Consider the following 27,196-nt stretch of genomic DNA (forward strand, 5'->3'; position numbering starts at 1 on the left):
ATTCTCTCCTCACACTCATTGAATGGGGGATTTCCATTGTGAGAACCGATGTTCCAACGGGAGCCCACCTAACCATGTCAAGACACACAGCGAAAACCCGCACTCACTTGTAAGCGCGCACAGCTGAGTGAGCGCCACGTCTTGGGCTAGGGTTAAACTGCTGTATGCATGTGCAGAGGCATGTCTTTGCTGAGAGAGAGAGAGAGAGAGAGAGAGAGAGAGAGAGAGATGGTTGTCGCTACACTGATCCAGGGGCGACAGCTGTTATGGTGGTGGCGGAGGGACTGAGGGGTTGGTGGTGGCTGAGGCGGGATGAGGGGAAGACGGCAACAGTTGCTCCAGACCCGACTGACGTGCACAACGAGCTACTCTTCCTCCTCCCTGTCTGTCTGGATCTAGTGCAGCCAGCAGGGCTGCAGAGGAGCAGATGTTTCCTTTATTTAGCCACCGAGCTACAGACAAACCGGGGGCTAACCTGGCAGACTGTCTGTCATTGATGACGTGGTACCAGAGTGTAGCTCGCGACGAGCAGCTAACAGAGGGGCCTTTTCTTGGTGCCGCTCATCCTGATCTTTTCTGGAACTCTGACTTTAGCACTGGATCCCAGAGTCAGGACTGAGATAACCAGAGAAAGATAGATAGGAAGGGAGACAGTCTGGCACAGTGGACCAGAGAAAATTATTTTCAAAAAAATATATCATTATACTGTATATATATTTTTAAAAAGGCAAATAAAAATGGGTATATTTTCAATATTCATGTTTATACGTTTCAATATTCATCAATGAATGTAAGACAATTGTTATTGAAATCAAAATACTACTCATATCACTACTCTTCACAGCTTCCTTTGACAGACACTTTTTGCTCCGTAGCATCTACAGATGAAGGCATTATGGTGTCTTAGAGGAGGCTTGTGTATGTTCAAAATGGCACAAATCTTCCAACTTCAATTCATTAGTCCTCAATTCCTTTAAAATGCAAATGTAAAATATATGTCAACAATTATTTCTCCAAAGGACCCTTCTATGGATTACATCTTGTGAAAATCCCCCCAAATCCTGAGCTTTTTTTGTTTTTTGTTCTAGTTTTGTGAGGAATCACCCAGTAGTGACTGCCCAGGGTGGCTGGTGTGGAATAGATAAGGGGGGTCCAGCACCCTGAGCTCAACCTCTGTTCTAGAGCCCTGGTCAGTCAGCTGTGGGGAGGCAGCTGCTGCAGAGACTAATCCAAAAACGAAACGTATCTGAGCACAAGTGTGCTAGCACATGTCCAAAGTGTCGAGTCACTCTGAGCAGAACCACTTCACTGAGGGATGACCTGACACACTGGGTGTCTGTCCTATGCCTCCATCCATAGACCCCTCATCTTAGGGTCCAAGAGAAATCCGGTTCGTCGCCAAGAGACTCAGGCAATGGGGTGATACTAGGAATGTGTCTGTTTGTCATGTTATGACCCAAAGACAAGCGGCAAATGTTTACTTAGGCGTATCAGCTTGATACCCGGGCGAATGATTTAGCGACAAATGATTTCAGGACACTTCTATTTAAAGTGAATGGTCCTTGATGTATTGAAAAAGACTGTATAACTGCTGTATAACATCAAATGTAAAAAAAAAAAAAAGAGACATGAGAGTAGCGGATGGGACAGAAATCACCTGACCGCCATTTACAGGAAATAAAGCCTGTGGAGTTTCGGTGGTTTAGAAAGAAAGACACAGTGCTGGTATCAGATCATTTATGATAGTGAAAATGACAACAACATATGTGACCACTAATAGATTATCATATGACCTTTACCTTCAAAGTGGGCACTGGCTCCCATGCAATCCAGCCTCCATCAAGACATGAAAAAATACACCGGTTGGCGAATCGGACTACTGTCATTGATCACTTGACCACCGACTGTGGAATATCTGAAATGTTCTGTGATGGTTTGGCAGAGTCAAGAATTAGATCTCAGCGGGTATATAGATTGTGTTGAAATTCCTTTCTCGATTCATTAACTGTGTACACTAAAAGAATCTGCCGAAAGCCACTATCGACTCGTGAACAAGTAGGCTTCGTGGAAATATGAAATAGTTATCTACTAACACGCGCGCATGATGTAAAGTGACAATCGAAAATACAGACAGTTTCATTTCTTATAGACACACTCATTGTTATTTCCAACAACGTTGCACATGAACAGAACTTTCCATCCCTGTAGATAGAAGACGAGAATCATGCTAGATTTGAGTTTGAAACCACCATTAGTGATGACAGATATAAAGATCTATACGAATGCTCTTGAACCTCATTCCTAAGCGCAAGACAGACAAGCAGGTTTCAATCAAAACAACAGTGCAGAAACAGCCTTCCCCAATCTATAGTCAACGATACGAGGTGGTATCTAAGAATACTGAATACTCAGTGTATACTCTGGGAAGTAGAATGACACACGTGCACTAGAGTACTAGAGTACGTGCACACAAAAACACACACACACACACACACACACACACACACACACACACACACACACACACACAACACACACAAAACACTACGCAATACTTTATTCTATCCTGTATCATCTACACCTCCCGTATACTACTACAGTCTGGTGTTTAAGAATATTATATTTCTCAGATGCTCATCAAATTGCCAGAGAGAATCCGCCGATACAGGAAATCTTTCTTATACTTCTTCCTTACAGCACAACACATGCATTACCCAAAAAGCCCAAGATCTTGCTGTGCTACAATGTCTTCCTTGAAAACAGCCACCTTCCCATGTGAAAGCAGCACCTCAAATGTACAACGTAAACCACAAGAGCTAAGAGTTAAGTCTTACCTGAGATGAGCCACACCCGACCAACCACCATTCCTGACTCGCTCCAACGCTCCTAGAACAACACCAAAGCACAAAGACACCATTAAATAAACTGAGTGACTGACAGCCATCTTATAAACTCCAAGACAGTACTGCTCAAACTTAGTTTACTATTCTCAAGACTTTGTACTTGAGGAATCAAATCAATCAGACTGATGACGTTGACTACATGGAAAGTCCTATTCCTCTGGAACAAAAAAAACCTCAACATGCAACAGATTCAACGATTTTACTGAGTTACAGTTCATGTAAGGAAATCAGTCAATTGGAATAAATTCATTAGGCCCCAATCTATGGATTTCACATGACTAGAGTGGACCTGGGAGGGCATAGGCCCACCCACTGGGGAGCCAAGCCTAGCTAACCAGAAGGAGTTTTTCGCCACAAAAGTTTTTTTGATTTCAGACAGAAATACTCCTCAGTTATATCAGCTGTCCGGGTGGCTGGTCTCAGGTGATCCCGCAGGTGAAGTGGAGGTCCTGGGCTTTATACACCGGGTACCAGTACCGAGTCGATGTGCAGGGGTACGAGGTAATGGAGGTAGATATGTACATATAGATAGGGATAAAGTAACTAGGCAACAGGATACATGTGTGAAATAAGCTTTTTGTGCGTATGGAACATTTCTGGGGTCTTTTATTTTTAGCTCATGAAACATGGGACCAACCCTTGACATTTATACGTTTATATTTTTGTTCAGTATAATTGGAATTCCCCAGTAGTCTACTGACTTTTCAGAGTCATCATACCTGTAAATCCCCTGTGTGGGTGACTGGGAGCTCATGTGTTCACACAATTACACAATCTGGATCTGAAGAACAGTGTTTTGGCCTGTGTAACTGTGATATGGCTGAATGCTCAAACCCAACCCATCTAGTTTACCGTTTTTGAACGAGGCATCGACTTACGCAAGAACAGAGTTGCATTCATTATGCACCAAACGGAGGAAAACGGACACAAACAGGGTGGCACTACCTGAACTTAACATTCGTTTTCATTTTACATTAGTCCCTATATGAATATGACCCTGATAAAGAAGGACAAGCCATCATTCTATACGTTTCAAACTGTCCAGATTCTACAATGTTTATTTTAAGACTCAAAAGACATTCAACTGATGTTACAAGAATGTTCCCAGAACACTTTTCCACTGCGGGGCCGTGCCGTGAATATCACAGTTCCTATTTCATTTCCACTTGGCCAGGGCCCGCTTGATTCCTGGAACCAAGTGAGATATTCAGCCCTGTTTGATACCTGGTACTGACCTCTCGAACCAAGTAGTCCAGGTGGGTGGGGTTACAAATGGCCGTACTCAACGATTAGTCTCACGCAAATGATGTCACAGTGTCGCGTATGTTAATCCTCATGCACTCGTCACTGGTGTATTTTATTTTTTTACAAGAGAAGGCAAATCTGACATGATGACGCCCCATCAGCACGGTAATACATTGTTTTTTTTGACAAACTACTTTCTAGCTAGTTACCAACGTCTTTAGCGTAGCTAGCTGTAGCGTGTGAGAGTGAACACTGTACAAGACATGAACCAGAGTCGACAATTTGTCATATAAACATCCATGGAAGGCCAATGCCGTGAACATAGTTACATGTTTGATGTTGGCCCGGAGTATCTGACTTATACAAACAACTCAGAAAGGCTCTTCTGTCAACATTCTTGCATCAAAGGAATGCTTTTTGCACCCTGATACAATCAAATCTGAAAGTCAGTTTGAGTGTTTTAGGAACCAATCTCTTGTCATAATCCCACTATGTTCGCACAACCTAAAGAAATATTCTGGGAACCTTTAAAGAACAGATTAAATGTGTTCTGGGAACGTTCTTGCAATATCAGTTGGGTGTGTTTTGCATCCTGAATGAAACATTATGGAATCATCCACACATCTGGAGAGTTTTTGTGTTTTGGGAACAAATCTTTTTGTCCACACAATGTTCACACCATAGTGTTCTTCCCCACAGTGATCAGTTTATCTGGGCCGGCGATTTGATTTATATATTTTTTATTTAACTAGGCAAGTCAGATAAGAACAAATTCTTATTTACAATGACGGCCTACCGGGGAACAGTGAGTTAACTGCCTTGTTCAGGGGCAGAACAGCAGATTTTTACCATGTCAGCTCGGGGTTTCAGTTACATTCGGGTTACTGGCCCAACGCTCTAACCACCAGGCTACCTACCGCGATGCCTCAGGTCCTCCAACCAAAACAGGTCAGCGAGCTAAGCTTACATCCGAAAGTTAATGCCCCCAATCCATCGCAGGAGGAGGAGAGAAGGAGGAAGAGGAGCTTAATTGAACAGTAAGACCAGGTTCACTTCACCTGGAAGGAATGCAAGGAGTGGGAGAGGGAATGAGGGAGGGAGGGAAGGAGGGAGGGAGGGAGGGGTGATGTATCGTGAAGTTGTCAAAACACATTTATTTTCAAACAAAGTGAATATAAAGTGCGAACACAAAGATCTTCAATAGGCAACGGGCACTAATAGATCCCACAACTTCAAGAGTCAGGAAATGGGATAAGATAAATGGTGAGGGGGACATCTAGGATTTAAGTCCCTCCATTGTCCCAGCTCCCTTTTTAAAACGTCTTCTATCATTTAGAAATGTCTTTGAAATCTGAGCACTTGGCAAAGCATTATTGGTTATAAAGCAACTCTCTGTACTTTACAACTCTTTTCAGGGCCGCAGGTTGGGGAACCCTGGCCTACAGGGAGGAGGTCAGAGACCTAGCAGTGTAGTGCCAGGACAACAACCTCTCCCTCAACGTCGGTAAGACAAAAGAGCTGATCGTGGACTACAAGGAACACAGGTCGAGAGCATCAAGTTCCTTGGTGTTCACATCACTAAGGTACTATCATTGTCCACACACACACCAATGGGCCCTCTGATCCTCAAAAAGTTCTACAGCTGCATCATAGAGTACCACAGTATCAGTCAAATTACCCATAAAACCTAGCGGTCAAACAGGGAAATGGTTCTAATCGCTTTTCCGCCATTCATTTTCCCCATGGGGTTTTTCAGAAGATCCGTGTAGTCTTACCCTGGCGTGATGTTTTGATAATCATGTAAATCTCTCTAGGACAAGGTGACTCCCTGCCACCCAGGACCTCTATACCATGCGGTGTCAGAGGAAAGCCCTAAAAGGATTGTCCAAAGCTCCAGCCACCAAGTCATACAATGTTCTCTCTGCTACCACATGGTAAGCGGTACCAACATACCAAGTCTGGAACCAATGGGCCCTTAACAGCTTCTACCCCCTAAGACATCAGACTGCTAAATAGTTAGTTAAGTAGTCCGGGTAGCTATTGGTTAACTATCTGCAATGACCCTTTTTGCACTAACTCTTTAGACTCATCACATACATTGCTGTTTACTATCTATTATGTATCCTGTTGCCTAGTCACTTTATCTCTATCTATATGTACATATCTACCTCAATTACCTCGTACCCCTGCACATCGACTCGGTACTAGTACCCGGTGTATAAAGCCAAGTTATCGTCACGCATTGTGCATTTATTACTTGAGTTATTATTTTACTTTTTTTCTCTCTGCATTGTTGGAAAGGGCCCGTAGGTAAGCATTTCATCGTTAGTCTACACCTGTTGTTTACGAAGCCTGTGACAAATACAATTTCATTTTATTTGAACTTCGTTGTTGAGGAAAATTTTTTACTTACTACGACTGTGATATTTTAAGATGAATGCACAAACTGTAAGTCACTCTGGACAAGAGTGCCTCCTAAATGACTAAAATGCTGCGAACAATGCTGCGAACAATGCTGTGAACAATGCTGTGAACGATGCTGTGAACGATGCTGTGAACGATGCTGTGAACGATGCTGTGAACAATGCTGTGAACAATGCTGTGAACAATGCTGTGAACGATGCTGTGAACAATGCTGTGAACGATGCTGTGAACGATGCTGTGAACTAATTTTCCCCAATCCTCATTCTCTGGGCCCCTCATCTCTAAACGAAGAGATCAAGACAGCTCTACTTTATCAGGGTGACTGGAATGTCGCTCTCTTCTGTTTTTGGTGTGTGTCTAACGCAATGCCATGTGTCTAACACAATGTTATCCAGGTGGATATCAATAAAGACGGTGTGCTTCAGGTAGAATCCCCCCACTGTTTCTGAAACCTAATCTCTCTATTGAAGCAGCTGCATTGATTTGTGATTGGTACAAAGGCTGAGTAAACAGCTCGGCCAATGCCACCCAAGGAAGGACTGGAAGTGACTCCGCAGTCAAGTGCTTTAGTCTCCTTTAGGATTTGTTTGGAGAAGGGTTTGCTTATCCATTCTATCCATTCAGACCCTGCTAACTGGCTGCATCAGTGGATTAACAGAGTTCTGGATCTCCTCTGGATCTTTGTCTGGGCTTTTTGTTTGTGGCCCTGTTAGAACTCCCCCTGTTTTTGTCTCTCTTCGCTGTTGTCAAGCAGATGTTCTCTCTCTGTGGTCAAGAGACACACACTGAGACACGCACGCTGAGACACACACACTAAGGCAGGCACCCAGCCACGCACGCACCCACCCACACCCACCCACCCACACACCGAGACTGCTTTGATGGCAAAGTTTCAGCTCATCAAGGAGGGTAGTGTAGGGGTAGTAAAAACAAATGGCAGGAGAAAGAGAAGGGTAGAGGAAAGCAGAGGTAGCCACTAAGGACATGCCACATTCCTCTCCTGTTTTTGCAGTCTCTTGTATCCTTTTGTTCTATGAGAGTGAGCGCTGAGCGTTGACATGGGGTGAGATGAGCCACATGCTCTGGTCAGTCAGAGAGAGAGAACGAGAGAGACAGAGAGAGAAAGACAGAGAGAGAGAGGGAGGGACAGACAGAGAGGGACAAAGACAGAGAGGGAGAGAGAGGGGGGAGGGGGATAGAGAGAGAAAGAGGGTGAGAAAGAAAGTGAGAGAATGGAAAAGAGAGAGAGAGAGAGAGAGAGAGAGAGAGAGAGAGAGAGAGAGAGAGCACTGAGCGGGACGAAAGAGTGGAGGTGTGGAGTTCTGATCCGTGGCCCCACAGAGTGCCTGGCCTCCACTAAACCATACAGCCATCAACATCTTTCACAGGCCACTTAGGCTGACACATGCGCTGACAGCTCCGTCAACTAACTACAGCCCGGAGGGTGGGAACACATGCCGAGACAGGAAGTGGACGGTCAGACAGGTCAGAGCAGGTCACCAGAGGTCAACAAGAGGTCAGCAGATACAGTGTCTAAGAGCATGACACATAGGTGGGCAGGTATTGGAGATGTTTTTACAGGCATCGGGTAGTAACAGGTGGGTTGGGTTCATTTCTCACTCATTCTGTCCATGATTTCACGTACTGTCACACACACATCTATACAAGAGCAGGCAGGTGCAAGGTACCCAGGATGAAAACGCCTCACAGTTAATGAAACGTTCAATGTTTCAATAATGTTTTATGGCATAATGGGAAATAGACGCAAGAAGAAATTATACAACGAGCAAAGTGATGATGCTGTATGTGGCTGCTTTGAAAGTAAACTGTGTGCACGGGTGATCAGGGGTGTATTCATTCTGTCGATTCTGTTGCAAAACCTTTCTTAAACAGAAGCAAACGGAACATAAGAGGGAATTTGTCTGATAGAAACTCTTGTTTTTGTTGCAAAATGGAAAGTTTTGCAACTGTTTGGACAAATGATTACATCCCAGATCAGCTCGATGCAGGCAAGTGTGTGCAAGGCTGTATTGAACGTGTCACTGTCTGTCACCTTGATTACTCCAACTTGTCTCTCGACCTGTGCACCTACACTGGGCGAAAAGGGTAAATATCAGGGGATATCTTTTTCTATATATTTCCCAGATATTTGACATTTGGAGTAGATATGCTCCAGATACGCATGTCCTTAATGTCATATACGGAGCTAGGGTGTTATGCTGCATAATGGGAGTTTCTACATGTACCTCTGAAATCTTCCCGCTATTGTATGAGTCCAGGGAGATATCTGGGACGAGATATGGTCAGGACACGCACCCGATGTGCGTGCACCCACTTACATATTTGTTGAATATTCTAACTCCAGAAAGGGTATGTGTCAACATGCTGACATATCTAAGCCTTTACACTTATGCTTGAACGAATCCACATATTTTCAGAAATGTATCATATCTGTATTACCTGATAATTTACAAATCTTAATTTCAATAGATATCCTCACATGATATGTGAATTATAGATATTTTTCTATTCATCCCCGTATGTCTGATCAAAAATGGGCAAAGTCCGGCTCATGAAATGTCCAGCGGCCAAATTATTTGACCCGTTCAGCCGCCAAAACTCATTGTGCTTCTTCATTTGACGGTGACATATCTGAGCAGACATTGAACCATATTCAGTAGTAGGCTATACAATGGACGGAAAGGTAAACATTGTCATATATAATCCAAGTTGCAGCATAGCAAATCCAGAGCTCCAATCAGAACACATTTTCAGGAAATATGCAAAAAAAAGTCTAATCTTTGCAAAAATGGTTCATTTATTTGACAGAAAATAAAAGAAGCACATCCCTAGGGCTAACCCATCCCTAGGGCTGTGGCGGTAACCCATCCCTAGGGCTGTGGCGGTAACCCATCCCTAGGGCTGTGGCGGTAACCCATCCCTAGGGCTGTGGCGGTAATGACAGTTTGTCCGCCGGTTATTGTCATGCAAATGACTGCCTGTCTTGCGGTAATTGACCGTTAATTAACATAAACACGTTTAACATCTACAGGCCTCCACGCGTACAAGCCGCTGATGTGTGCCTTTGGAACATCGACATTATAAAAAGTCTAATAAATCCATTTAATACAGACCATCACAATAAATCCATTATTTTATTTAGGCAGGCCTAAATAAACATTATGATATGAATAAAATGTATTTCAGTAGAACCGAATATGAGTTGGCCTACTGTATGTTATCTGGCTATGCGCCATGCTATAGGCTGTAGGCTAGGTCATTTAGCAGACAAGGTATGCTTATACAGTGCATTCGGAAAGAATTCAGACCCTTTGTCTTTTTCTCCATTTTGTTACATTACAGCCTTATTCTAAAATTGATTAAATAAATTAAAATCCTAATCAATCTACACACAATACCCCACAAGGACAAAGCAAAAACAGGTTTTTAGAATGTTTGCAAATTTATAAAATATAAAAACGATATACCTTATTTACATAAGTATTCAGACCCTTTGCTATGACACTAGAAATTGAGCTCAGGTACATCCTGTTTCCACATCCTTGAGATGTTTCTACAACTTCATTGGAGTCCACCTGTGGTAAATTCAATTGATTCAACATGATTTGGAAAGGCACATACCTGTCTATATAAGATCCAACAGTTGACAGTGCATGTCAGAGCAAAAACCAAGCCACGAGGTTGAAGGATTTGTCCGTAGAGCTCAGAGACAGGATTGTGTCAAAGTACAGACCTTTGGCAGGGCACCCAACACTTTCTACAGCATTGAAGGTCCCCAAGAACAAAGTGGACTCCATCATTCTTAAATGGAAGAAGTTTGGAACCACCAAGACTCTTCCTAGAGCTGGCCGCCCAGCCAAACTGAGCAATCAGTGGAGAAGTGCCTTGGTCAGGGAGGTGACCAAGAACCCGATGGTCACTCTGACAGAGCTCCAGAGTTCCTCTGTGGAGATGAGAGAACCTTCCAGAAGGACGACCATCTCTGCAGCACTCCACCAATCAGGCCTTAATGGTAGAATGGCCAGACGGAAGCAACTCCTCAGTAAAAGGCACATGACAGCCCACTTGGAGTTTGCCAAAAGGCACCTAAAGGGTTTTCAGACCATGAGAAACAAGATTCTCTGGTCTGATGAAACCAAGATTGAACTCTTTGGCCTGAATGCCAAGCATCGCTTCTGGAGGAAACCTGGCACCATCCCTACGGTAAAGCGTGGTGGTGGCTGCATCATGCTGTGGGGATGTTTTTCAGAGGCAGGGACTGGGAAAAGTACAGAGAGATCCTTGATGAAAACCTGCTCCAGAACGCTCAGGACCTCAGACTGGAGAAAGATTCACCTTCCAATAGGACAATGACCTTAAGCACACTGCCAAGACAACGCAGGAGTGGCTTTGGAACAAGTCTCTGAATGTCCTTGAGTGGCCCAGCCAGAGCCTGAATTGAACCCGATCTAACATCTCTGTAGTGACCTGAAAATAGCTGTGCAGCAATGCTCCCCATCCAACCTGACAAAGCTTGAGACGATCTGCAGAGAAGAATGGGAGAAACTCTCAAAATACAGGTGTGCCAAGCTTGTACAATCATACCCAAGAAGACCCGAGGCTGTAATCACTGCCAAAGGTGCTTCAACAAAGTACCGAGCAAAAGGTCTGAATACTTATGTAAATGGAATATTTCAGTTTTTTTTATATATACATTTGCTACATTTTCTAAAAACCTGTTTTTGCTTTGTCATTATGGGGTATTGTGTGTAGATTGATGAAGGAACAAAAATGATTTAATACATTTTAGAATAAGGCTGTAATGTAACAAAATGTGGAAAAATAATTCACTGTAAGTCCTGTGCCATTATTTTATATTATATGATTTTATAGTAAGAAGAATATAATTGAACTTAGCTGAATAAAATACAAAGGATGCTTTTACCAAGTGCGCATATGAAGTGGCTATGTCAAGTGTAAAAGTGTTTATTTAAACCTATACACTAGATTTAGAGTTGTTTGCCTTCTTTAGTTGTGAATGATACAAACCTTAGAATGTATTCGAAATCAAAACATATATTGTGACTGCATGATGCGATTATAGGCTACGATTATTTGAAGAAAAAAAAAAAAACAGACTATTCTCAATTTAATCTTGTCTTTGCTATTATGTAAAATTAGTTTTGATTTAGAATGGCCCATTATCAAATGGGCAGGAACATGAAGAGGGGAAAAAAAGCATATCATTCATATGTACTAGAAAAGCAAATTAAGGCCACTTTCCCTCAGTTTGGGTAGGCTAGTCCAGTTTTAGGCTATAAAACTGGAGTAGAATAGAGTAGCAGCTGGGATCCTCCTCTTTTTAATGGCAACCATCAAAACTCTGCTTTCTCACTGGATTGTATATAGAAATCTCTGGGCTTGCAAGAATAATTATTGACATTTTTTTTAATGTGTTCAGAGTTTAAAAAAAAATTATTATTATTGCTAGGTATTACTGCACTGTTGGGAGCTAGAAACACAAGCATTTCCCTGCACCTGCGATAACATCTGCAAATCTGGGTACGTGACCAATAAACTTTGATTTGATTATTTCACCCCACGCATCAACCACTGTTTGAGGTGCATGCAGTCTCTCGCTGGGCGACAGGTGATAATCCGTCCAAACTCTGCATGCCAGGGGCTCTCCAACCCTGTTCCTGAAGCTACCCAGTGCTTCATTTGGGAAACCAAGTCAAATATTTTCGGGAACATCGATAGTAACATGTTTTCACAACAAAACATATTTCATTAAATTGTTGACAGTCCCGCCCTCTGCGCGATCCAGAAAGTAATGAAGGAGAGAGAGCAGTTGGAAACGCACATTGGTGACATGTTCTGTAGCTAAAGGTAATGTGTCAGCCTATTAATTATGAAAATATTATTTTTTAAATGCCCTATTACTAGGCTATTCAACATCAAAATACAAATTCACTATAATTGTAGGCTAACTCTGTAAGAAACCCTGCACAATCAATGAACCAAAAGCATTGCCTAGGCCTATACGTTCTCTCCCAGACTCATGGATAAAAGTTTGGAGCATAGCATACAGTAACAAGTCAATCCAGTATGCACAATAATACAGTCCACACTCAAAGGCGATTACTAGAACTAGGCTAGAACAATTATGTACCAAAGACATCTTAAATCCTTTTTAAAAAGGGTTTTCTGCCATGTGTAATTAATATATGGTAGGCTATTAGGCTATGTATTGTATAACAGCACAATCATTATTTTAAATATTTATTTTGGCATGGGCTCATATGTAGGCTTATGCGTAATCAAAAGCTCTAATATGCATATGGGGGTTTTGAATTATACATCACCATGGAAAGTGCTCTCCATTTCATTGTGTTTGGCTTTGAAACAACATCCACAATGACCATGTTTCCACTCAGTATCAACCTGCTCTTGAACTTCTTTCTTCAAATTGATCATCACAGTTAAGTGAGTTATAAAAGCACATACTGTTTTGATGATAAGTGTTTGATGTGATTTTCTATTGCATTTGCATTGATGTCGGAGTGGTTAGAGGGACAATAGAGCCCTGACTACGAGAACATTAGGACCTGACGGAGGGACAACAGAGCCCTAAGTACCAGACCATTAGGACCTGATGGAGGGACAATAGAGCCCTAAGTACCAGGCCATTAGTGACCCAACAGTCATTAGCGAGTTGGATACCAACAACGCATGTCCAGAGTGCATAAAAGGAGATTACAGTGAATCAACGATCACGTGGAATTGAACTACCACTCATGACTGCTGATGTGGTGGTAATGCCGTCACCGCAACAGCCCTATCCCTGCCTGCCCTGTTTGTTAACATGGACCATACGATGGGTGGAGATTGAATCATCAGTGGCGATCCCTCGCAGTCCAGACCGAACACGGTGGTAGCGTTGGTCTGTGATCCACTCCAAACTGTCTAAATTATTATTTTAGATATTGCAAGAAAATATAGTTATTTCACATAACCATAGCACAAGGTACCTGCTTCACTCATGACGAGAAAACAAATTGGAACTAGCTAGTACGACAAGTTGCTATTTTGTTAGCTAGCTAGTTAGCTAACGAATCCTCCTCTGTTCCTCTGGGATGTAGAGGTTAACCCAGGTCCTGCAGTCCCCAGCACCACTCCCAATCCCCAGGCACTCTCATTTGTTGACTTCTGTAACCATAAAAGCCTTGGTTTCATTCATGTTAACATTAAAAGCACACTCCGCCAACCCTGATGTCCTAACCTTGTCTGAATCATGGCTTAGGAAGGCCATCAAAAATCCTGACATTTCCATCCCTAACTATAACATCTTCCGACAAGATAGAACTGCCAAAGGGGGTGGAGTTGCAATCTACTGCAGAGAAAGCCTGCAGAGTTCTGTCATACTATCCAGGTCGGTGCCCAAACAATTCGAGCTTCTACTCTTAAAAATCCACCTTTCCAGAAACAAGTCTTGCACCGTTGCCGCTTGTTATAGACCCCCTTCAGCCCCCAGTTGTGCCCTGGACACCATATGTGAAATGATTGCCCCCCATCTATCTTCAGAGTTCGTACTGTTAGGTGACCTAAACTGGGACATGCTTAACACCCCGGCCGTCCTACAATCTAAGCTAGATGCTCTCAATCTCACACAAATGATTAAGGAACCTACCAGGTACAACTTGCCCTCTAAATACACTTCTGCTGTCTTCAACCTGGATCTCAGCAATCACTGCCTCATTAACTGCGTGCGTAATGGGTCCGCGGTCAACTAACACCCCTCATCACTGTCAAAAGCTCCCTAAAACACTTCAGAGAGCAGGCCTTTCTAATCGACCTGGCCCGGGTATCCTGGAAGGATATTGATCTCATCCCGTCAGTAGAGGATGCCTGGTTGCTGTTTAAAAGTGCTTTCCTCACCATCTAAAATAAGCATGCCCCATTCAAAAAATGTAGAACTAAGAACAGATATAGCCCTTGGTTCACCCCAGACTTGACTGCCCTTGACCAGCACAAAAACATCCTGTGGCGTTCTGCATTACCATCAAATAGCCCCTGCGATATGCAACTTTTCAGGGAAGTCAGAAACCAATATACTCAGTCAGTTAGGAAAGCTAAAGATATCTTTTTCAAACAGAAATTTCCATCTTGTAACACTATTTCCAAAAAGTTTTTGGAAACTGTAAAGTCCATGGAGAATAAGAGCACCTCCTCCCAGCTGCCCACTGCACTGAGGTTGACACTGTCACCACCGATAAATCTACGATAATCGATCATTTCAATAAGCATTTTCTACGGCTGGCCATGCTTTCCACCTGGCTGCCCCTACCCTGGCAAACAGCTCATCAGCCCCCGCTTCTCCTTCACCCAAATCCAGAGAGCTGATGTTCTGAAAGAGCTGCAAAAATCTGGATCCCTACAAATCAGCTGGGCTAGACAATCTAGACCCGCTTTCTCTAAAATTATCCACCGAAATTGTTGCAACCCCTATTACTAGCCTGTTCAACCTCTCTTTTGTATCGTCTGAGATCCCAAAATATTGGAAAGCTGCCGCGGTCATCCCCCTCTTCAAAGGGGGAGACACTCTAGACCCACACTGTTATAGACCTATATCCTTCCTGCCCTGCCTTTCTAAAATCTTCGAAAGCCAAGTTAAAATACAGATCATCGACCATTTCGAATCCCACCGTACCTTCTCCACTATACAATCTGGTTTCCGAGCTGGTCATGGGTGCACCTCAGCCACGCTCAAGGTCCTAAACGATATCATATAACCGCCATCGATAAAAGACAGTACTGTGCAACCGTCTTCATCGACCTGGCCAAGGCTTTCGACTCGGTCAATCACCGCAATCTTATCGGCAGACTCAATAGCCTTGGTTTCTCAAATGACTGCCTCGCCTGGTTCACCAACTACTTCTCAGATAGAGTTCAGTGTGTCAATTCGGAGGGCCTGTTGTCCGGACCTCTGGCAGTCTCTATGGGGGTGCCACAGGGTTCAATTCTCGGGACAACTATTTTATCTGTATATATCAATGATGTCGTTCTTGCTGCTAGTGATTCTCTGATCCACCTCTACGCAGACGACACCATTCTGTATATATCTGGCCCTTCTTTGGACACTATGTTAACAAACCTCCAAACGAGATTCAATGCCATACAACACTCCTTCCATGGCCTCCAACTGTTTTTAAATGCTAGTAAAACTAAATAACGATTATCCTTCACTCATGCTGCCATACATAAGCTTGTAAAACTGACTATCCTACCGATCCTTGACTTCCGGCGATGTCATTTACAAAATAGCCTCCAACACTCTACTCAGCAAACTGGATGTAGTCTATCACAGTGCCATCCGTTTTGTCACCAAAGCCCCATATACTACCCACCACTGCGACCTGTATGCGCTCATGGGCTGGCCCTCAATACATATTCGTCGCCAAACGCACTGGCTCCAGGTCATCTATAGGTTTTTGCTATGTAAAGCCCCGCCTTATCGCAGCTCACTGGTCACCATAGAAACACCCACCCGTAGCACACGCTCCAGCAGGTATATTTTACTGGTCATCCCCAAAGCCAACACTTACTTTGGCCACCTTTCCTTCCAGTTCTCTGCTGCAAATGACTGGAATGAATTGCAAAAAATCACTGAAGCTGGAGTCGTATATCTCGCTCTCTAACTTTAAGCATCAGCTGTCAGAGCAGCTTACCGATCACTGTAACTGTCCACAGCCAATCTGTAAATAGCACACCCAACTACCTCATCCCCATATTGCTATTTATCCTCTTGCTCTTTTGCACCCCAGTATCTCTACTTGCACATCATCTGCACATCTATCACGTCAGTTTTAATGCTAAATTTTAATTATATTTGGGGCGGCAGGGTAGCCTAGTGGTTCGAGTGTTGGACTAGTAACCGGAAGGTTGCGAGTTCAAACCCCCGAGCCGACAAGGTACAAATCTGTCGTTCTGCCCCTGAACAGGCAGTTAACCCACTGTTCCTAGGCCGTCATTGAAAATAAGAATTTGTTCTTAACTGACTTGCCTGGTTAAATAAAGGTTAAATAAAAAATATGGCCTATTTATTGCCTTACCTGCCTACTCTTCTCCATTTGCACACACTGTACATAGATTTCTCTATTGTGTTCTTTTTAAAAATGTAATAATTTTAAACATTTTACCCCCTTTTCTCCCCAATTTTGTGGTATCCAATTGTTAGTAGTTACTATCTTGTCTCATCGCTACAACTCCTTTTATTGTGGCCTTTTATTGCCCCCGGCACAAGGTGCACCTGTGTAATGACCATGCTGTTTAATCAGGTTCTTGATATGCCACACCTGTCAGGTGGATGGATTATCATGGCAAAGGAGAAACAGGGATGTAAACTAATTTGTGCACAAACTTTAAGAGAAATAAGCTTTTTGTGCTTATGGAACATTTATGGGATCTTTTATTTCAGCTCATGAAACATGGGACTTTACATTTGTATTGATATTGTTGTTCAGTGTACATGTCTAAAAGACACATCTGGATTCAGAATTGGTCAGGATATGGTGCATATCCACAAAACTCCAAATATGCATTGGAAATGGTCTGTATTCTCCAGAATATCAAAAACGTGTCATGTAAAGATATCCCCTGATATATGGACCCTTTTCACCCAGTGCTACATTCTAAACTTTCATTGGTCGGCTAGGTTGTAGCAACCTCATGATAGGTATAAGGCAAACTCAAGTATCATGTAGTAGCCTAAACTTATCCATATTACATTGAACTGGGTGAATGGAATATGAATGACAGTCATTCAGTATGCTGTAATAGAAATAAGGCCATGTTCATTAAAAAAAAGTGTCCTACATAATCTTAAACGTCACCGACCGCCACTGCACACATAGGCATGCACCCACACATGTCCAATTTGTGTAGGCACTCTCACTGCCACAAAAACCCATACCTGCACACCCAAACACAGACACACACACATACACACAGAAGATACGCAAGCATGCACACATAAGTTAAAACGATACGCACAAACACGCAGACAGACACATTACCAATTATAAGAACAAACGTGAGCCCCCACACACACACAATATTTATAGAGCATTCAAGCTCTCGCGCCGACAAGAGAAGTAAGCTACCTAGCCAAGTCTAGGGGCACATTCTTGCTGTCTCCTCACTCAGTGCTAGCACAGCAAGTGGCTTTGTGCCTCCCTCGCCGACTGCTCCTTTTAAGAGTGCTTAATGGGTCAAACACAATGCACTTTGTGTTACAGAGCAGTGAACCTCCTGTGAGGGGAGCTGCCATGTCACCAGGGTTCAGGTGGAGGGGTTTGAAGGGAGACCCATGATGGGTTGGAGTAATTGGCGACAGGCAGGGTTGGGTAGGTTCCTTTCTAAATGTACTCCGATACAGTTACTAGTTACCTGCCCAAAATTGTAATCAGTAAGGTAACTTTTGGATTACCCAAACTCAGTAAAGTAATCCGATTAGTTACCATTGGATTACTTACCCCTTGAAGGACAATTCCACCCATATTTGGTATTTGTTTCATTCATCCATTGTTGACATAGTCCCAAAATGTTTTGCTTGTCAGCAATCAAGTTAAGATATGTGACTTTCAAAATACAGAAATCATCCATTTTGCATCATATGATGCAAAACGGCACATCATATAATACATCATACAGGGATGATTTCTGTATATTGAAAGTTACATATCTTGAAAACTTGACTACTGACAAGCAAAGCTGTTGGTACTATGTCAACAAGGGACCAATGAAACAAATACCAAAATATTGTTTTTGGGTGGAGTTTTCCTTTAAGAGGCATTAGAAGAAGACAAAAAGTATCTTTCAAATGCATTTGGTGTGTCATCAGTGGTCTCTGACTTGTGATCCGACTCAATCAGGTGTATATCACTGAGAAAGCAGAAAGTTGTCATAAAGTAATCCAATAAGTAATCATCTTGTTTTTCCAAAAGTATCTGTAATCTGATCAAAAATATTTTTGCTGGTAACGTAACTGATTTCAAAAAAAATAAAACTACGGATGACACGTAACTGATTACACCCCAACCCTGCCGAAAGGGCAGGTCTCCTCTGACTGGGGCCACACAGTCAGGGGCCACACAGAACCTCTAAGCCCCGGCTGCTATTCACTCAGAGCAAATGGAAGATGTGGCGGGAGAGTACAGGGCTCAATCACAAAGTCAAACACTCCACACACACATGAAAGAGGCATTGTAAGTTCAGGCCCCACCACCACCCCTGAGCCAACGCTCAGTCCAGCACCACATAGCATGTCTTGGCCTCCCCTCCCCTCCCCTCCTCTCCTCTGTCCCCCTCCTCTCCACCCCCAACTGCAGGCAGTCCAGGAGACTCTCTCCTCCGCTTTCTCACCAGCCCTGAACCCTCTGAACAGCCCTGGACTCTGGGCCCCAGCACACAGGGCCCCAGGCAGCACACTGAGGGTCACCAAGTACGGAAATGTCCAACAGTGGGGAACAGCTGCATGGGCTGGCCTGGACTGGGCCCAGCCACCTCTCAGCCACAAAGGGCTGTTTGTGCCCCGACTGGGTGGAACATAAAACACAAGAGATAAGCTGAGTGACAGTGTTTGCCAGGGCCAGTGGGCCTCCACAAACAGGAACTGAGTGCAAGTGGCTGACACACACACATGGCAGGGTCACTGAGGGGTGCAAACAGGCTCCCAAAAAGGAGTTGCACTCCTGTCTTTGTCTGGGGATTCCAGTGGGAGTCCCCTGAAAGGGGTCAGAGGTGGTGGTGTGGAGTATGAGTTAGGGTATGATTTGGGGTGCATGGGGTGTGAGGAGGAGTATGAGTTAGGGTATGATTTGGGGGGCATGGGGTGTGAGGAGGATTATGAGTTAGGGTATGATTTGGGGGCATGGGGTGTGAGGAGGAGTATGAGTTAGGGTATGATTTGGGGGCATGGGGTGTGAGGAGGAGTATGAGTTAGGGTATGATCTGGGAGGCAGGGGGGTGAGGAGGAGTATGAGTTAGGGTATGATTTGGGGGTAGGGGGTGAGGAGGAGTATGAGTTAGGGTATGATTTGGGGGTAGGGGGTGTGAGGAGAAGTATAAGTTAGGGTATGATTTGGGGGCATGGGGTGTGAGGAGGAGTATGAGTTAGGGTATGATCTGGGAGGCAGGGGGTGTGAGGAGGAGTATGAGTTAGGGTATGATTTGGGGGGTGGGGGGTGTGTGAAGAGGAGTATGAGTTAGGGTATGATTTGGGGGTAGGGGGTGTGAGGAGGTGTAAAAGGAGGTGAGAAAAGCTGTCCTTTAAGTTCCTAAAAAGTCACTAATTCTACCACAAGACTAAATTAGTTAGTGTCACTCTCTGGCAGCCATGTTTGTCACTCTTCATAGTGCTGAGTCATGCTCAGTCGCTCATCACACACAACCATGACACAGCACTGGCTGTGTATCCAGGCAGCCCTGGCTCAAGGTCCAACCAGGGGGGATGGGGGGGGGGGGGGATCTCCCCAGAACGTGACTGCTCACTTTGTCCTTATCTCTGCCCTTCTTTCCCACCCTATCTATCTCACTATCCCCCTCTCGCTCCACCTTTGGTTAAATCTTTTTCTTGCTCTCTGTAAATACCACATTGTGTGCATGACACATTCATAAAAGTCGGATCCTTCATATTCTTCCGGGGCTGATTGAGTGAATCAACTCCGCAACCTTTTCTGTTTTCAATATTTATGTCCATTACGTCAACAGGGTGTGCGTCTCTGAGGCCCGACTAGAGTCCTGCAGATTAAATGGAGCATCACATGCAGTTTATTTGAATAATTTCAGCTGTCTGTGCAGCTGTGGGCCATTGATAACCCTAACCCCCCCTCTGCTCACCCCCACCGATCCGGAACTGGCCCCCTCTGCAGGGCGCCACACACAACCCTACTGCTAGATAGATACAGAGCTCCAACATGACTGAAGGCGCTCACCAAACAAACAAAGGGACACACACACACACACACACACATTCCAATATGAGGGCCAAAGTGTCAAGCAGATGTGACAACCGGACCTTTAAACATCGGTCTATGCAAATGAGAGTAGAACACTATGTTATGAAACACCTGGCACCTGTTCCCTAGTGGGGACACTTCCACAGCATGGTCCTGCAGCATTACAAATGTACATTGTCTTGAATGTCTACTTCCACAATCAGACATATCAGTCAGCAGACCATACACAGTTGAAGCTTCTCAAAACACAGTGTTCTTATTTGTCTGTATCTATTCTAATGCTCCAATAAAGGGTCAACATGACTAGGGCAACCATGCGTAAACTATTATGGAAGAAATCCTACCATCATAAGTTTGTTATATTAATCAGCATCGGCTGTCAGTAACCGAAATTGTCAACGGAAGATATGGATCCACGAATTGCAATATGTATAATTCCATAAGTGACCTATTATAAGGGGTTATATACGGAAGCAAAGGCAGTCTCCAGTCCGGATGTTGAAATCATGTGATACACCGTAGGCCTGTACAAACAATGAGATTGAGTGAAATTGCTTTGTATAGGACTCTAAGCAGAGAAATGGGTCTGTGACACTAATGAATGGAATTGAGGTTGGGTCATACTTGTACTTTCAGATTCCACTCATTCATGTTCGGTAGAAAGTAGAACTTTTAAATAGGGGAAGTTGAACAAAAAAAATGGAATGCACCACTGATCTGTTCCCTAAAGTCCACTTTTAGAACACAGACCTTAATGTTTGAGCCTAAATGTCATCACTAATGGAGAGATTCTGGGCTGGAGGGGTAGTTGAATAAAAAACGAGTTTCCCTTATAATACCAAGGCGGATTAACACACTGGGACAAAGCAACATTCTCCAAATGACTTTCTGATTAAAGCCAATTCAGACGTCACCTATCTGTGTCTTAAAATTCCACTGGTTCCCTGGTTCTATTTTTCTCGCAGTTTAGCCCAAAAAAGCCTGTGATTAGTCTGAGTGGAATGTCCTTGCAAAAGAACTCAGCTCCACTCCAGCCATGCTGCCTTCACTCAGGGAGATCTGACTAAACTTTAACTGTTGTCAGGCAAAAAAACTAGCGCAAATGACAGTAGGAGTCATTCCCATGTGATTGGTTGAACATTGCCATGTTAGGGAAATTTGTTGGGATCAGTGCCACTCACAGCTGATGGACAATTCATAGTAATTGAGAAAGGAAAGGTAAATTATATAATTGATTGATTGAACTGTCCAGTTTTGGGCTTGTTTGTGGATTATGATACAGTAATGAGGGACATCCCCCAGTAATGAAGGCGATGCTGGAATAGTGTACTGGTTCAGTGGCTATCACTGAGGAAGTTGGGAAGTAATGAATACTGTAGGTACTGTAGCTACTGTACTCTGTCTGATTCCATTGCAACACAGTCAACAACAAAACTGATGTAGAGTTATGACCATGGTGCACTATTCTGATTCAAAAACATTGTCTGGGCTATGGGTGAACCAGACCTGGGCTTGAGACGAGATCTCCTCTGGCACCCAGGATCCTTGAATTCAAAGTCCCATTAACCAGCTTTGCAAACTTTATCATGTCAAAATCCGTTCGGTACTCACCAAAATATGGAGTTTTGCAGAGCAACTATCATAATTACTGCCATTCCGCGCGGTATGAACTTCTAAAAAAGGTCTAAATATAAATTAAATCAATGATCTTTCGGGATACTGTACTGCTGCTGGATCAGCCGACCTGAATGTGGCAGTAATGAGGGAATTGTTGAAAATGCCCGAAGGTGGATTTGGCACACACGCACTTGGTCAAAAACAATACTTCTAAATTCAACCTTTTCTGGAAGTACATATCGTGCATAACGGCAGTAATGATGACAGTTGCTGTGCGCAACTCCATATTTTGACTATATAACGTTTGCAGAGCTGGTTAATGGGATTTTGAATTGAAGGATCAATAGCTGAAAAACAATGATGTTGTTATAGTTACGATACATCATGCCACTCCCATGTTCTAGCAAACAGGATGTCTTCAGTGACACTGACTCAGATTAGAAGGAAATTAAAAAGGTGAGGACTCTGTCATGAGGAGAAGTGTGAGCTACACCGTTGCCCCACGCCCTGCCCCTCCCCTGTCCCTGCCCCTGCACAGGTCTGTGTATCTGAGCTGTAGTGCAGTATCTACTTCCTAACTAAGCAAACAAGAGCAGCTCTGCTCCTCTGTCTATCTGTGTCTGTCCAGGCAACCCTGGCAGCGTTCAATAGAGTCTGCAGTCAGGCTACAGCTCATTGGACAGGGCTCTCCCCTGCATCTGCCTTGCTTGCGCCCTCTATGGGAAACTGGGGTTAGAGGAGGCTGCTGTTGGACACTGCCTTACCACCAGTGGCAGCAGCTGCAGCAGAAGTGCTGGTTCTTCAAACAGCTGCTCTGCTATAGTACTCCTATACCTCTCGACATAATCACACAGGAGTTCAGTTACATTCCTATTCATGAATTCAGTCATATAAAGTGTAGATGTAGGGGTGTTTATGATATAGCCTAGATATCATTCATGATATACAGCAGATACATGCACGTCTATCACGTGTAAAATGATTGTAAATGGTTTGTGATCAATGCCACTTTATTTACTCATATGTCAAATAAGCAGACCATGGGGTTTACTGACACGATTCAAACCATAACTTCTCTTTTTTTTTTTTTTTTTTACAAATGTCATCTTCCTCGTCATAACCATTGAACACAAGAGTATGCGGTATAGAGCCTGCTGAGTGCATGTCTGTGCATGTGCCACTTCTGAGCTATGCTTCACCACAGAGCCACCGATAAACAAGGCTTAGAATAAAAACAAAAAGCAGTGTGTCCCGGATGTTCTCATGTTAAGAGTGCGAGTAGTAATGTGCTCAGTAAATGAGACATATAATGATTCTATATGGCAGAAGGAAAAGGGAACGGGGTTGTTAGGCATTAAATATTAAATACGTAGGCCACCAAATGAAACACTAGGGTTCGCAACAGCGATTTAAAAAAATGACTTAATAGGCAAACATGTTTAGGCGGGGGACAGCAGTCCTTGGTGGGGCGCTTTCTAGGTTTGACTAGAGGAAACACTTTCTCTACATTACACTATATAACGTACATGTCTTGGTTGCTGTCATGTCATTCAAGTGTTTCCACTATTCATCCATTTCAGTGAAAAATATGTTTGCCTCACCATTTTTATACTGTAGGCTCCACATATCTATCTCATCTCTCCAGAAGTACAGCGACACGCAAATACTGCATCTACTTCATTCGAATAGCAAACTGTGAATTGAAAATGATTTTAAAAACATGAAAATTACATTCCATGTCATAACACCTTTCTGACCTAAATGAATTGACAACTAACCTTATGAGGGGATAAATACAGCCCCATAGGTGGGGAAAGTCACAAAATGACTCTCTTCACATGAAATAGCTCATAGTGAAACCTGATCTTTCTGGTAATGTCATTTTATAAGCATAATGTACATTCAATGGAAAATAAGAAGAACAATCTTTCAGCCTGCAGACAGTGTAGGTTCAAAATCAGAGTGTTGGATCAATCATGGTATTTAGGCAAGTATTTATAGCTTGGTGAGAGATAGATCTGGAGAGAGTCTAAAATGGTTTTAACATTCCCTTGTTATTACCAGTAATAACCTTGAAGATGAACTATGAGTCCTGACAAACAGAGAAATAAAACAAAATAAAGGTTTTACAATATGATAAATAACAGAATATGATCAAATACAGAGCACACAATCTGGCTATCAATACAGTAGCTGTCAATACTTTGATTACGATGGCAGACTGATCTTTGAGATGACAGAAATCACACAATTGAGTCTTCAATATAGGACATGGAAATCACAAGACTCGTATCAACATGACTGTCTGAGAGCCTGTCACGTAATCACCGCTCATATCTCGATCTCTTTTATCGCTCTCCGTCGCATGAAAACCAGGTCACTTGGTCTGTCATCCCAACCTCTCTGACTGTCTGATATAGCCCTCACTGCCAGTATCCCGTTTAAATCGCCCTCATGCTCTCCACCGCTAATAATAATTCTCACATGACAGGCAGAGCAGTGTGCTAGTATGGTGGAGAGATGGATGGTGGTGGTGGGGCTGGAGGAGGTTGAGGCTGTGTCCTCTCTCTCCTCTGCCCCCAGGACAGGGCTCAGCGTTTGGCCGGGGCCAGCTAGGCCAGATAAAGATGACGGCCAGTCTAATCTTATCAGCGGCAGCGTTGGTGTTATTTCCGCTGGCACCCTGTAACACTGCTGTTTGCTCAGGAATGGCCACTCCACTACCGACACGGCTGGGGGGCCACTTATCAGTGTGAATAAAGTGCTTCAAACGAGAACGTGACCACCCGGCTGGCCGGTTTCCTCCATGAAAAACATGACAAGTCCTTGCCAGGGTGGCAGCCTGGAATGCATCACTAGAGTTTGACGTTTCTGTAAAACAGTACAGTACATAGATTACACACAGGTAAAGAACAGAAGTGTAGATAGAGGGACTGCTTATAGTTTATAGTCATTTCCTTTCTGTCTCAGAACTACTGGGTCCAAGACCCAGCAACTATGATCCAAATGTGTCTGTGCCAATGTTTGTGTTGCTTCACAGTCCCCGCTGTTCCATAAGTTTTTTTTTAAATCTCTGTTTTTTAAAAATATCATTTTACTGCTTGCATCAGATACTTGATGTGGAATAAAGTTCCATGTAGTCATGCCTCTATATAGTATTGTGCGCCTCCCATAGCCTTTTTTGGACTTGGGGACTGTGAAGAGACCTCTTGTGGCATGTCTTGTGGGGTATGCATGGGTGTAGGAGCTGTACAGACAGCTGTACAGACAAAACAGACAGCTCGGTGTATTCAACCTCTCACAAATACAAGTAGTGATGAAGTCAATCTCTCCTCCACTTTGAGCCAGGAGAGATTCTCTCCTCCACTTTGAGTCAGGAGAGACTGACATGCATATTATTAATGTTAGCTCTCTGTGTACATCCAAGGGCCAGCCATGCTGCCCTATTCTAAGCCAATTACAATTTTCTAAAGTCACTTTTTGTGGCACCTGACCACCCGACTGAACAGTAGTCCAGGTGCAACAAAACTAGGGCCTGTAGGACCTGCCTTGTTGATAGTGCTGTTAAGAAGGTAGAGCAGCGCTTTATTATGGACAGACTTCTCCCCATCTTAGCTACTGTTGTATCAATATGTTTTGACCATAACACCTCAACTTGCTCAATTTCAACATTATTTATTACAAGATTTAGTTTAGTGAATGATTTGTCCCAAATACAATGCTTTTAGTTTTAGAAATATTTAGGAATAACTTGTTACTTGCCACCCACTGTGAAACTAACTGCAACTCTTTGTTAAGTGTTCCAGTAATTTCAGTCGCTGTAGTAGCTGACGTATATAGTGTTATGTCATCTGCATACGTAGACATAAAGCCAGTGGCATGTCGTTAGTAAAGATTTTTAAAAGTAAGGGGCCTATACAGCTGCCTTGGGGAATTCATAATTGTACCTGGATTATGTTGGAGAGGCTTCTATTAAAGAACACCCTCTGTGTTCTGTTAGACAAGTAACTCTTTATCCACAATATAGCAGGGGGTGTAAAGACATAACACATACGTTTTGCCAGCTGCAGACTATGATCGATAATGTCAAAAGTCACACTGAAGTCTAACAAAACAGCCCCCACAATCTTTGTATCATCAATTTCTCTCAGCCAATCATCAGTCATTTGTTCTGTGCTTGTTGAATGTCCTTCCCTATAAGTGTGCTGAAAGTATTTTGTCAATTTGTTTACTGTAAAATAGCATTTTGTTTTTAGCAGTGGCACGGTTTATGCGCTGTAGTCCTTGCCAATGGCGCCAATGGTGTTCAATGCATAGGGAACACCAGGACTAAATGTAACAGTGTCAGGTGTAACAGCCTACATTATATTATACATCAGGTAGGCCTACATCATCCTATACATCAACCTTAGTTGGCTGAATGTCAGTGCAATGTTTTTTGGGGACATTCAAGTCATCAATATGTTGCTAACTAGCATCACGGTAGCCCAATGTTTAGACTTTAGAGTTTGTGATCAAGCTAATGATTAGCCCAATGGGGTAAATGCAGATGGAAAACCCTCATACTATTTATTCATATGCTGCATCAAGTGGGCTACATTAGGTGATGATGCATATTGCTAAATAGCACAACATGCCTGATAATATGGATCAATATGTTATTGGGCTCACTTCTGGAGGGGAATTATATTTGAGATGTCAGCATCATTTTATTTGCAGGTTGATGTTTATTGCCATGAATCTTGCCCTGGAGGCAGAACTGTGTGATTTCAGCTACTGTAGATGGGCCAGCTGCAAAGTCAAAATTGTCTATATCTTAAAAACAAATGAAAACATATATTTTCTTTTTGGTCTTAATTTAAGGTTAGGGTTAACAGTGTGGTTAAGGTTAGGTTTGAAATCAGATTTTATGACTTTGTGGCTGTGCCAGCTAATGACCTATTGGCGAATGTACAATCACTGAATAAAAAACTGGATGAGCTCCATCCT

The 27,196-nt window shown here is 43.2% G+C and overlaps 1 protein-coding gene across 1 annotated transcript in view; it reads right to left on the reverse strand.

The window, feature by feature from the left end:
* Positions 1-27,196, reverse strand: part of LOC115109603 (G1/S-specific cyclin-D2) — a 129,019-nt gene that overhangs the window by 78,423 nt on the left and 23,400 nt on the right. The window contains exon 2 of the mRNA XM_029634695.2: positions 2,835-2,886. The gene's annotated coding sequence lies outside the window, so the exon portion shown is untranslated. The remainder of the gene's footprint in view (positions 1-2,834; positions 2,887-27,196) is intronic.

This window comes from Oncorhynchus nerka, linkage group LG25, assembly GCF_034236695.1.
Source record: "Oncorhynchus nerka isolate Pitt River linkage group LG25, Oner_Uvic_2.0, whole genome shotgun sequence".
NCBI lineage: Eukaryota > Metazoa > Chordata > Actinopteri > Salmoniformes > Salmonidae > Oncorhynchus > Oncorhynchus nerka.